Consider the following 12,104-nt stretch of genomic DNA (forward strand, 5'->3'; position numbering starts at 1 on the left):
CCCCCCACTAAGTTTTTCTTATTGGGTATTTTGATCACTTTGATGCAAAGCTGACTAAAATAAGTTCTATCAACCTTTAATTCACATAGTTTACAGACCTGTTGTTTGATATATGCATATTTAGGATTGATGTGTCTTCTTGGAGGATTGCCACTTTTGTTATTATGTAATGTCCCTCTCTCTACCTAATAATTTTCTTTTATATGAAGGTTACTTTACCTTGTATCAGTATATATTCCCACTTTGTTTTCTTTGAATAATGTGTCTATAGTATATATTCATCTATTCCTTAATTCACCAAATATAAATATTAGTTAAGAGGCAGATCTCATATCCAGTGCTTTTACCAAAATAAAATAAAATAAAGATAAAATAAAATGTATATAGGTAAATGCAGATCAGGAAGGAGGCCTCCATATATATGAAAAATTAATTGCAAAAATGTTCAGAATTTGATAAAATAAGTTCAATAAGTGGCAAGCATGGGAAACATTTAAAAAACTACACAAACTTATATAACAATCAAATCACTTAAACCAGTGACAAAGAATAAGACTTAAAATAAGCCAGAAGAAGAAAAAAAAGCATATCAAATACAGAGGAAAAAAGAATGATTGAAGCAACATGACAATGGTATATTATAGTTATACATAATAATGGGGTTCATTCTGACATATCATACATGCATAGAATATAATCTGCTCCACTTCAGTCCCTACTACTTCCTACTTCCCCCCCTCTCCCCCTTCTACTGTACTGGACTTTCTTCTACTCATTTATACTTTTTAAAAATTAGTTCTTTATAGACATACATAAATGTGAAATTCACTGTGAAATATTCATATATGTATATATCATAGTTTGCTCAAATTCATTCCAAAGATCCTCTCTTTCCATCTCCTCTGCTTCCTCTTCAATCTCTTTCCTCTGCTATACTCATTCCCCTTCTATTTTCATAGATTCCCACACCTTCTTTTTTTCCCTTATTTTGGTCTAGCTTCTACATGAGAATAAACATTCAACCCTTGACTGAGTTTGGCTTATTTTACTTAGCATGATATTCTCCAGTTCTATCCATTTACCTGCAAATGCCATAATTCATTTTTTCTTTATGGCTGAATATATCTCCATTAGGTATAAAATCACATTTTATTTATCCATTCATCTTTTGAATGGCACCTAGTTTGTTCCCATAACTTGGCTATTATGAGTTACACTGCTATAAATACCAATGTGAATGTATCACAGGCTTATTTTACTTCTTTTGGATAAATAGGAGTTGGAGAGCTAGCTCACATGGTGGTTTCATTCCTAGTCTTTTGAGGAATCTCCATACTGCTTTCCAAAGTGGTTGTACTAATTTGTAGTCGTACCAACAATGTACAAGTGTACCTTTTCTCTGCATCCTTGACAGCATCTATTATTATTTGTATTATTGATAAGTACCATTCTTACTGGAAACATCTCAATGTAGTTTTGATTTACATTTCCCTGATTGCTAGGGATGTTGAACACTTTTTTATATATGTGTTGCCCATTTGTGTTTCTTCTTTTGAGAAGTGTCTTTTCAGTTTCTTGCTTATTTATTAATTAGGTTATTTGTTCTTTTGGTGTTAAGTTTGTAAGTTCTTTATATATTCTGGATATTAACCCCCTATTGAAGAGCAGCTGGAAAAGATTTTCTCCCATTCTGCAGGCTCTCTTTTTATGTGCTTAATTGTTTACTTTTATGTGCAGAAACTTTTTAATTTGATGCAGTCCACTGGTTGATACTAGATTTTATTTCTTGTGCTTTAGGAGTCTTGTTAAGGAAGTTTGTACCTGCACCAATATGTTGGTGTGTTGAACCTCCTTTCTTCTAGCAGTGCAAGGTTTCTGGTCTAATAATTTTAAGTTTTCTGATCCACTGAGTTGGCTTTTGTGCAGGGTGAGAGATAGGGATCTAGTTTCATTCATCTACATATGGATACCAATTTTTCCCAGTATCATTTCTATTTACACAGTCCCTGACAATATAAAATTATTTTTTCCAGTGAAAATAAATTTGAAAAGCAATGGTAAAATGAGAACCTTTCAGATGCAGAAAGGCTAAAATGCTACATCATCAGCAAATTGTTGGACTTGAAGAAATGTTAAAGGAAGTCCTTCAAGCAAAAGCAAAATTATAGCAGAGGGGAAAATGTTATTTATTCAAAAGAACAAAGAACAATGAAAATGGTTACTTCAGAGAAAATATGATAAAACTGCAAAAAATGACAATTAAGTGTTTAAACAAGAAAGTGCAACAATCTGCATGATTTCAGAATGGGAAAAATATGTTTTAATGTTGTTGAGTTTCTTTTTTAAAAAGAATGTTTATTTTTTAGGTGTAGATGGACACAACACAATGCCTTTATCTTTATGTGGTGCTGAGGATCGAACCCGGGTCCCGCCCCTGCGAGGGAAGTGCTCTACCGCTGAGCCACAACCCCAGCCCTGTTGCTGAGTTTCTTACACTGAATTTACAGTAGAATAAGCTCAGTTGCAGGTAAACTAGGATAAGTACACATACTATAAAACATAAAGCAACAACTAAAATACAATAAGCCAAAAAAGATATAAAAATGGATTCACAAAAATGTAATGTGGTAACTTGGATTAGATGCTGGAATAGAAATGGGACCCTATTTGGTTTCACACTGACAAAATTCAACATATTATTATATAGATACAATGAAATCCTATTAAAATCACAGTATATTTTCTACAGAAGTTGATAAGTAGATTCTAAAATTCATACAGTAATACAAAGGGCCTAAAATAACCAAAATTAACACTTAAAAATTGTAACAAAGTTGGAAAGTATTTACTATCTGAATTCAGGAATCATTCTTAAGGAACAGTAATCAAAACAGCTAAGTATTGGCAAGAAAGACTGACAAGTAGATCAATGGAGAATACAAATAATTGAGAAATAACCCCACATATATGTAGATGACTGATTTTTGACAACAGTACAAAGGCAATTCTGTAGAGAAAGGGATAGTCTTTTGAACAAATAGTCCTGAAACAACTAAACATGTTTATGAAAAAAATACTTTAAAGCACTTCAAAGTGTGTGTGCATTCACACACACACACACACACACACACACAGAGAGAGAGAGAGAGAGAGAGAGAGAGAGAGAGAGAGAGACAGACCAATCTTAGTGTGGAATTTTCAAGAAGAAAACATAGGGGAAAATGTGACTAAGGGTTAGGCAAAGAACCATTTTATATGGCACATAATAATTCAAAGGTGAAATATTAAAGAATTAGATTTATTTTCTAACATTAAAACCTTCAACAATTCAAAAGATACTGTTAAGCAAATGAAAAGTCAAGTCAAGGTTTCGGAGAATATCTTTCCAAAGCAAATGACTGATGAGGGACCTGTATCCATAAAATATAAAAAATACTCAAAACTCACAATCAGTAAAGAAATAATTCTACTGAAAAATGGGCAAAAGTTTTTAATATACACAATTCTTCTGAGAAGTGGCAAATAAACTCATAAAGAGAAACTAAAAAAACAATGAGCCATTAGAAAAAGGCAAGTTAAAACTACAATGAGGCTGGGGTTGTGGCCCAGTGGTAGAGTACTTGCCTGACATGTGTGAGGCACTGGGTTCAATTCTCAGCACCACATATAAACAAATAAAATAAATGTCCATTGACAAAAATAAAAAATAAAAACAAAACAAAAAACTACAATGAGATACTACTTCATATCATTAGAAATTTAGAATGGCTATAATGCCTCCTCCTCCTCCTTCTTCCTCCTTCTCCTCCCCCTTCTCCTTCTCCCCCTCCCCCTCCTCCTCCTTCTTCCCTCCCTCTCCCTCTCCCTCCCCAACCCCTCCTCCTCCTCCTCCTTCTTAATTTTTTCTTGTACTAGGAATTGCACTCAGGGACCTGAACCACTGAGAAACAACCCTAGCCATTTAATTTTTTTTTTTTTTATTCTGACAGAGGTTCTTTTTCACTTGCTTAGGAAACTACTGAGTTGGTGAGCCTGGCCTCAAACTTGAAATGCTCCTGCCTCAGCCTTCCAGGTAGCTAGGATTACCAAGCCCTGCTATAATGTCTTCATTAGACATAATAAAACATATTGTTGAGAATACAGAGTAACTGGAAACCTTATATACTGCTTTTGGAGATGAAAGTTGGGACAATCAGTTTGGAAAAGACCTTTTTAGGAATCTTAAAGGAGAATGAAGAGAAAGGAGGGAGGATAAGAAAAGGAAAGACAATGGAATGAATCTGATATTCATATATGTACATATATGAATACACCACAGTGAATATCACCATCATGTATATCCACAGGAAATCATTTAAAAAAATAAATAAAAATAACTATGAGTAAATGGCAGAAAGATTGACAGAAAGAAGGGAACAGGGGTTAAGTAAAGAGAAGGGGAAGAAGAGGTACTAGGGGTACAAATTAGAATAAGAAAGATATATTCCATGATTATATAATTATATCAAAATGGACTCAACTGTCATGTATAATTAAAAAGAACCAAAAAAATGAAAATGAATATTAAAAAGTTATAGATGCAATTGTCATATGAAACAGAAATTTTACTCCTGGAAATATAAATAGGAGAAATGAAAACATGTTTCCACAAGAGGTTTGTATACATATGTTCACAGTAACATTATTCATAAAGGCCAAAAAAGGTGGAAATAAATGTTCATCAACTGGTAAGTAAAAAACCAGAATATAGTATATTCATGCATTGAGATTATAGTCACTAAATAAAAAGGAAAAGTTTACTGATATGTGCTGTAATGTGGATAAATCTCAAAAACTATATATTTTATGTGATTGAAGGGAGGAGCAAATGATCACATTTGTGAAACTTAGCTCTGCAATGTTCACAAAAGACAAACCCAATAGCGATACCAGATTTCAAACTATATTACAGAGCAATAGTGACAAAAACAGCATGGTACTGGTACCAAAACAGGCGAGTGGACCAATGGTATAGAATAGAGGACACAGAGACTAATCCACAAAGTTACAACTATCTTATATTTGATAAAGGGGCTAAAAGCATGCAATGGAGGAAGGATAGCATCTTCAACAAATGGTGTTGAGAAAACTGGAAATCCATATGCAAAAAAATGAAACTGAATCCCTTCCTCTCGCCATGCACAAAAGTCAACTCTAAATGGATCAAGGAGCTTGATATCAAATCAGAGACTCTGCGTCTGATAGAAGAAAAAGTTGGCTCCGATCTACATATTGTGGGGTCGGGCTCCAAATTCCTTAATAGGACACCCATAGCACAAGAGTTAATAACAAGAATCAACAAATGGGACTTACTTAAACTAAAAATTTTTTTCTCAGCAAGAGAAACAATAAGAGAGGTAAATAGGGAGCCTACATCCTGGGAACAAATTTTTACTCCTCACACTTCAGATAGAGCCCTAATATCCAGAGTATACAAAGAACTCAAAAAATTAGACAATAAGATAACAAATAACCCAATCAACAAATGGGCCAAGGATCTGAACAGACACTTCTCAGAGGAGGACATACAATCAATCAACAAGTACATGAAAAAATGCTCACCATCTCTAGCAGTCAGAGAAATGCAAATCAAAACCACCCTAAGATACCATCTCACTCCAGTAAGATTGGCAGCCACTATGAAGTCAAACAACAACAAGTGCTGGCAAGGATGTGGAGAAAAGGGTACTCTTGTACATTGCTGGTGGGACTGCAAATTGGTGCGGCCAATTTGGAAAGCAGTTTGGAGATTCCTGGGAAAGCTGGGAATGGAACCACCATTTGACCCTGCTATTGCCCTTCTCGGACTACTCCCTGAAGACCTTAAAAGAGCATGCTACAGGGATGCTGCCATATCGATGTTCATAGCAGCACAATTCACAATAGCTAGACTGTGGAACCAACCCAGATGCCCTTCAATAGATGAATGGATAAAAAAAATGTGGCATCTATACACAATGGAGTACTATGCAGCAATAAAAAATGACAGAATCATAGAATTTGCAGGGAAATGGATGGCACTAGAGCAGATTATGCTTAGTGAAGCTAGTCAATCCCTAAAAAACAAATACCAAATGTCTCCTTTGATATAATGAGAGCAACTATGAACAGAGCAAGGAGGAAGAGCAGGAAGAAAAGACTAACATTTAACAGAGTCATGAGATGGGAGGGAAAGGGAGAGAAAAGCGAAATTGCATGGAAATGAAGGGAGACCCTCATTGCTATACAAAATTACATATAAGAGGTTGTGAGGGGAATGGGAAAATAAACAAGGAGAGTAATGAATTACAGTAGATGGGGTAGAGAGAGAAGATGGGAGGGGAGGGGAGGGGGGATAGTAGGGGATAGGAAAGGTAGCAGAATACAACAATTACTAATTGGGCATTATGTAAAATTGTGGATATATAACCGACGTGATTCTGCAATCTGCATTTGGGGTAAAATTGGGAGTTCATAACCCACTTTAATCTAATGTATGAAATATGATATGTCAAGAGCTTTGTAATGTTGTGAACAACCAATAAAAAAAAATTAAAAAAAAACAATTTACATTATATTGAAGAGAATAATTAAATATAATGAAAAGGAAAGGTGAAAGTAAACAAACAGATCTGTTGACCTCCTTTTTTGTTCACATAGTAAAACAATCCTCAACAGTTGTTTACCCAATTTAAATTAAACCATTTAAATCACGTGAATAAAAAAAAAATTTGGATCCAAAAAAAAAAAAAACAAAAGACAAACCCATATATACATGAATACATTATTTGTTTCCTGGGGTTCAGAAGCTAGACAAAAGAGGTCTCTTTCCTTGCTACCTTGTTTGTAGTACTAGGGATAGAACTCAGAGTCTCAGACATGCTAGGCCAGTGCTGTAACACTGAACCATAACCACAGGCAAAAGGAGCTCAGTTAGCACTAATAGAAATGTTCTAAAACTGTATTTTAGGAATGACTTCTCAGTTCTTTACATTTACAAAAAAATCATTAAATTGGATATTTAAAATTGATAGTTTCTGTGATTTGTAAATTATGACTCAATAAACACCCACAGTGGCTTTGTCCTGCATGCAAAGTTAAACCCACAACTACTTATGAACACAAAATCTAATCTCTTTCTGTTCTGTTCATGTTTTTCAGGAAATAAGTGATTTGTTCAAAAGGCATGTATAGAAGAAACAAACAAATTCTAAAATCTGCTGAAGGAGATACACACAAGGAACAGAAAGAAGAAAAAGGAAAAAGAGAGAAAGAAAAAGAAACACAGAGAGAATGTAAAGAAAAAAAGAAACAAAGAGAGAATATTTCCCTTGAGGTTCTTTGCATTTCCTATGCTCTTTCAACATAGTATTTTATGCTCAAACTTCCCTACTCTGACAAGCAACTGGGCAGTTTGAGCAATGATTAAATCTGAATCAAAGTGTTGTGATTCTCAGATTTACAGAGAGAGCTTCATGCCATCTTCTCCTTATATACACACAAATACTAGTTTCAATTCCTTTATAACTTTCATCACTCAAGCAGACAAACACTGTATAAAGCAAGCACTGTTCTGGTTCCTGTGCATTCATGATGAGAAGACCCCTTGCTTCAAATAAATAATTGAGGACAAATATATAAATAGTACATACAAATCAAAACTATTATGGATGAAGTAGAAATGAGACCCCCAGAGTCATTATACTCACTTCAAGTTCACCCCCACCTGATTCTACCAGAGTGGTCTAAGATGAATCTCCCTGGAACCCATGGGGCTTCTCACAACATTATTTCAAAGAAACAAATTAAATAAATCCTCTTCATACTAGAGATAATGAACAAAGTCCAGAAATGGGAAAGGAACTATCAAAAGCTACAGAGCCACCATCCTCAGGGTCCTCTGCAATTTGAAATGAAGATAATTATATACACAAGAAACTTTTAAAGACTGGCAGCATGCCATCTTTCTCTTTTGAACCTCCATATCACTTATCACATTGTTTTGGCCATAAGTGGACAGGAACAATTAATTACATTTGGAATGATAATAAGTGAGAACAAATAGATGGTAAAAATAGAGAACTGATTACAACATCAATAGCTGCAGAGAAGGAAGACAAGTAGGTCTGAAAGAGAGAAGTAAATGTTTGGGAAGATTTCATTTATTTTGTTAGAATTTATTAAGAAGCCATTAGTGCTAGGAACTGAAAAGGAATCTAGTCTTCAGAAAGGCTAGATAATTTGATAAAAACACTTAATAATAATGCCTATTATATTTGTGGAGCCTAATATGTTCTAGCAACTGTGCTGGCACTTTATAGGCTAAGAAATTTAATTCTCATCATACCAATACAAGCAGTATGGTCAACTTCATTTGTAAAGATTAAGGATTTGAGATTGAAAGGAATAAAGTGACTTACCTAAGACTAAAAATTTAAGAAGTAAAAGACACAGTGTTATGAGCCTGATCACCTTCCATCACACCTAGGATTTTCATCATATGATAGATTTAAAGTCAATGAAAACAAGCCAACAGGGTGAATTCTTATGCTAGTTCAGCCACACATTTTAGGGTGAAATAGGACACATCATGGAACTGTGTTGAACCTTGAAATGGGATTCCTGAGCTTCTAGGCCACTGCCTCTCCGAGCACTGGCCAAGACAAAAACATTCTCCTGGTTATTTTCTTCCCAATGACTCCTTGCTGGCTATCATAGAGGAGGAAAGAAGAGGGGCTAGGGATATGGATCATCATTCCTGGGACAAACTTGGCAGGCTCACCTATGACCCAGCTTCATAGGTGACTCAGTACCAATGCTCACTCAAAAAGCAGGGCAGCAGAGCTGGGACTTACAGCATTTGATAAGGAATGATCAGTGAATAGACACTGGCTAGTGGAAGGGGATGGAGAGTTTCCTGTGTATACTGATGAGTAAAGGACATGGTGAGAAGTGGACAGATCCAGATTATATTGTGGAGGTACAACTCACCAGGCCTTATGAATGCAGTGGTTTCCAAGGATGGTTGCTGCAGCAGCACCAGTAGCATTGCCTAGGATCTTATTAGAAATGTGAATTCTCAGACCCCACCCCGGAGTTGCTGAACCAGAGACCCTGGGGATGGGGCCCAGTAATCTATAATTTAAAGGCCCTCCAGGTATAACTTGAATCATGATCAAGTTTGATCCCACTGTGCTAATGATTGGTCTGGAGTTGAGAATTCTGTTGGGCCTGTTGGAGATACCAGTGTCACATGCAGTGTGCTAGGTTAACTGGGCAGTGGAATATGTGAGTCTGGAACTAGGGATAGATCAGATCTGTTGAAGTTTTGGGAGGATCGTTCAGATCAGGTGCTATTCATCCAAAGTGGCAAAACTCCACAGAATAGCATAGCCCTGTGTTGGCCCAGGATAAGTGCTCTGTAAATGCCACTGTGTGAATAAAGAGTCAGCCTATCCTGCTGCCTCCAGGAATGTGAGATCATTGCTTAAGGAACAAGTGTTCTTTCAGTTAATATTTATTTGCTCATCTGAGAAAACCGCTGCTGTGGGAAAACAGGTTTCATAATGTAGTCCACTTGAAGATTTTATACAGCTCAACACCAATGCTCACTCCTTTCCGTGCTTTCTGCTGAGATCAGCATTGTTTGGCTTAACTTACCCATCCCCAAGTCCCAGAGCTCCCAGCTGGCCTGTGCCTTGCTCCTGACTAGGCACAGCCCCAGTGTCACTTCTGAAGCCCACTCTCAGAGGAGCCTGCTGAGCCTGCCAGAGTGCTGGCTGAGGAGGAAAAAGGAGGACAGAAGGGAGGAAAGGATAAAGGGAGGAAGGAAGGGTGGAAAGGACTGAGACACATGACAAAACTGTAAAGTAAGACGGGTTAATGTGAGTGCTAGAATAAATATTCCCATAGAGCATGCAGGGCTGGGGGGAGCCTGATTCATTTGCTCTGGGGACTTTGAGAAAGTTTGAGAGAAGTGGCATTTCCTCTGGGAATTTCTTGAAATGTGAGTAGGATTTACAGAAATATGAGTAGGATTTACAGATTTACAATGTGGAATGAGGCATCTACACAGGAAGAACCCTAGAGGAATGGAAGTTATGAATTAGGAACTTCTCCATGGCTAAAGAACAGAGTGAAGGAAAGGATTAGTAGCATATAAGTGGAAATGAAGAATCTAGATGTGATTTGTGGGGCAGAGTCTTGAGTGCCATGGTAAAGTTGATGGACAAATGTTTGTCCAACAGATAAAGACTAAGAAATGACCTAAGTGAGAAATGAAGTTCACATCATTACCTCACACACAAACACACACATGAAACTGTAACAAAATCTTTCCCATTTGTATGCCTACCAACTCTTATGTAATGTTGATAATCTCCATCTTATTTTTAAAACTAAAGTTCAATAATAGAATAAGCAACTGACTTAATTTGATTTAAAGCTAACCATGTGCAATGGCCTATATTTTAAAAAAGACACTGTGAACAATGGGAATTTTCCCTCTTTTTATTCCACCTTCTATTTCTTCAATTCTTGTTTTTCCTTTTCCATATATCCACATGCTCCTTCCTTACCACTTAAAAGCCCAAGGAATAGATGGAGAAGGCCTGAGGTCTGAAGAACAGTGTTGGAGTAGGATTGTGCTAGGCTTGGCACATGGTCAGAGCAGGAGCAGGGAATGGGCTTAGATGAAAGAATCCATTCCTGAGGTTGTTCCTAATGCAAATTCTGCCATTGGTGTGTGTGAGTTCTGGGTATGTTTCTGCGTCTCTGTGTGTGGAAAGGCTCTGAGCTTGAATTCCTTAGGTGGTGATGCCATCATTATCACTGCTTCAGCCCCAAGAATATTCCATTTTTAACAGAAACAGGCTGCTTTGCTTATAAATTAAGAAATCTGGGATAATGGTAATTATAATTTAGAGCAGTTGAAGAACCATGAGCCACGAGTAATCAGATTATCAGCATTTGTAAGAGTATTAAATGTCATTAAAATGTGTGCCATGTGAATAGGATACACTTTTTTCCATAGCTGTGTCACCTAACTTCTTGTAAATCTCAGTTCCTTGTCTATAAAATTGGAATAATAATTCTCAGCACAGATTTCCATTGGGAAGGATGAAGATTAAATGAGCTTTTAAAATAGTACATTCTCAGCAAATGTTTGTTCCTTTTCCTAGTTCTTTCTGGCTGCTTCCTTTGCTGTTTCCTTCTGCCTCTCATATGTGTTTGTCTATGGACATCAAGTGTATATTTGTAATACTTTCTGCATTCTAAATTCATAAACCAAGGGATTTAAATGCTGTATATTACTGTCAAATTGCCAAAACAATTTATTTTAAGTCATTTTTGAAACATATAATTTTTGGAATCATATCTCCTTGGTTGATTAACCCTTTTTCATTATGCAGTGTCCCTACCTCTCTCTGGGATTTTTTTTTTTACTCTAGTATCTGTTTTCTTTGATAATAAGTAAGCCACTTTTGCTTTCTTTTGATTAATTCTTTCATGGTATCTTTTCCCATACTTTTAATCTCAGCTACTTATATCGTTATTTTTTAAGTGAGTTGGTTAAATGACATCATAAAATTAATTATGTTTTTCTTAAATCCTCTCTGCCAATCTCTAATTGGTCTATTTACATTATTTTTATTTACCATAATTATTGAGATGTTAAACTAAATCTGCCTTTTTATTTTTCTATTGTTTTCTCTCTTCTTTGTTTCTCAGTTTCCTTTCTTCTGCCTTCCTTCAGTAAATTACATTTTTTCAGAATCCCATTAAGATTTATTTTTTTAAAAGAGAGAGAGAGAAGAGAGAGAAAGAGAGAAAGAGAGAGAGAGAGAGAGAGAGAGAGAGAGAGAGAGAGAGAGAGAGAGAAGAGAGTTTTTTAATATTTATTTTTAGTTTTCGGTGGACACAAGATCTTTTTTTATTTTATTTTTATGTGGTGCTGAGGATCGAACCCAGTGCCCCACACATGCCAGGCGAGGGCACTACTGCTTGAGCCACATCCCCAGCCCCAAAGATTTATTTAATGTTTTTATTTTCATCTTTTTATATAGGTTTTTAGTGTTATGATCTCA

At 36.0% G+C, this 12,104-nt stretch overlaps 1 protein-coding gene across 5 annotated transcripts in view; it reads right to left on the reverse strand.

The window, feature by feature from the left end:
- Zc4h2 (zinc finger C4H2-type containing) overlaps nt 1–12,104 on the reverse strand; it is a 73,279-nt gene that overhangs the window by 13,511 nt on the left and 47,664 nt on the right. The gene's annotated exons all lie outside the window — the stretch shown is intronic.

The sequence above is a fragment of the Ictidomys tridecemlineatus genome, chromosome X (assembly GCF_052094955.1).
Source record: "Ictidomys tridecemlineatus isolate mIctTri1 chromosome X, mIctTri1.hap1, whole genome shotgun sequence".
NCBI classification, from domain to species: Eukaryota; Metazoa; Chordata; class Mammalia; order Rodentia; family Sciuridae; genus Ictidomys; species Ictidomys tridecemlineatus.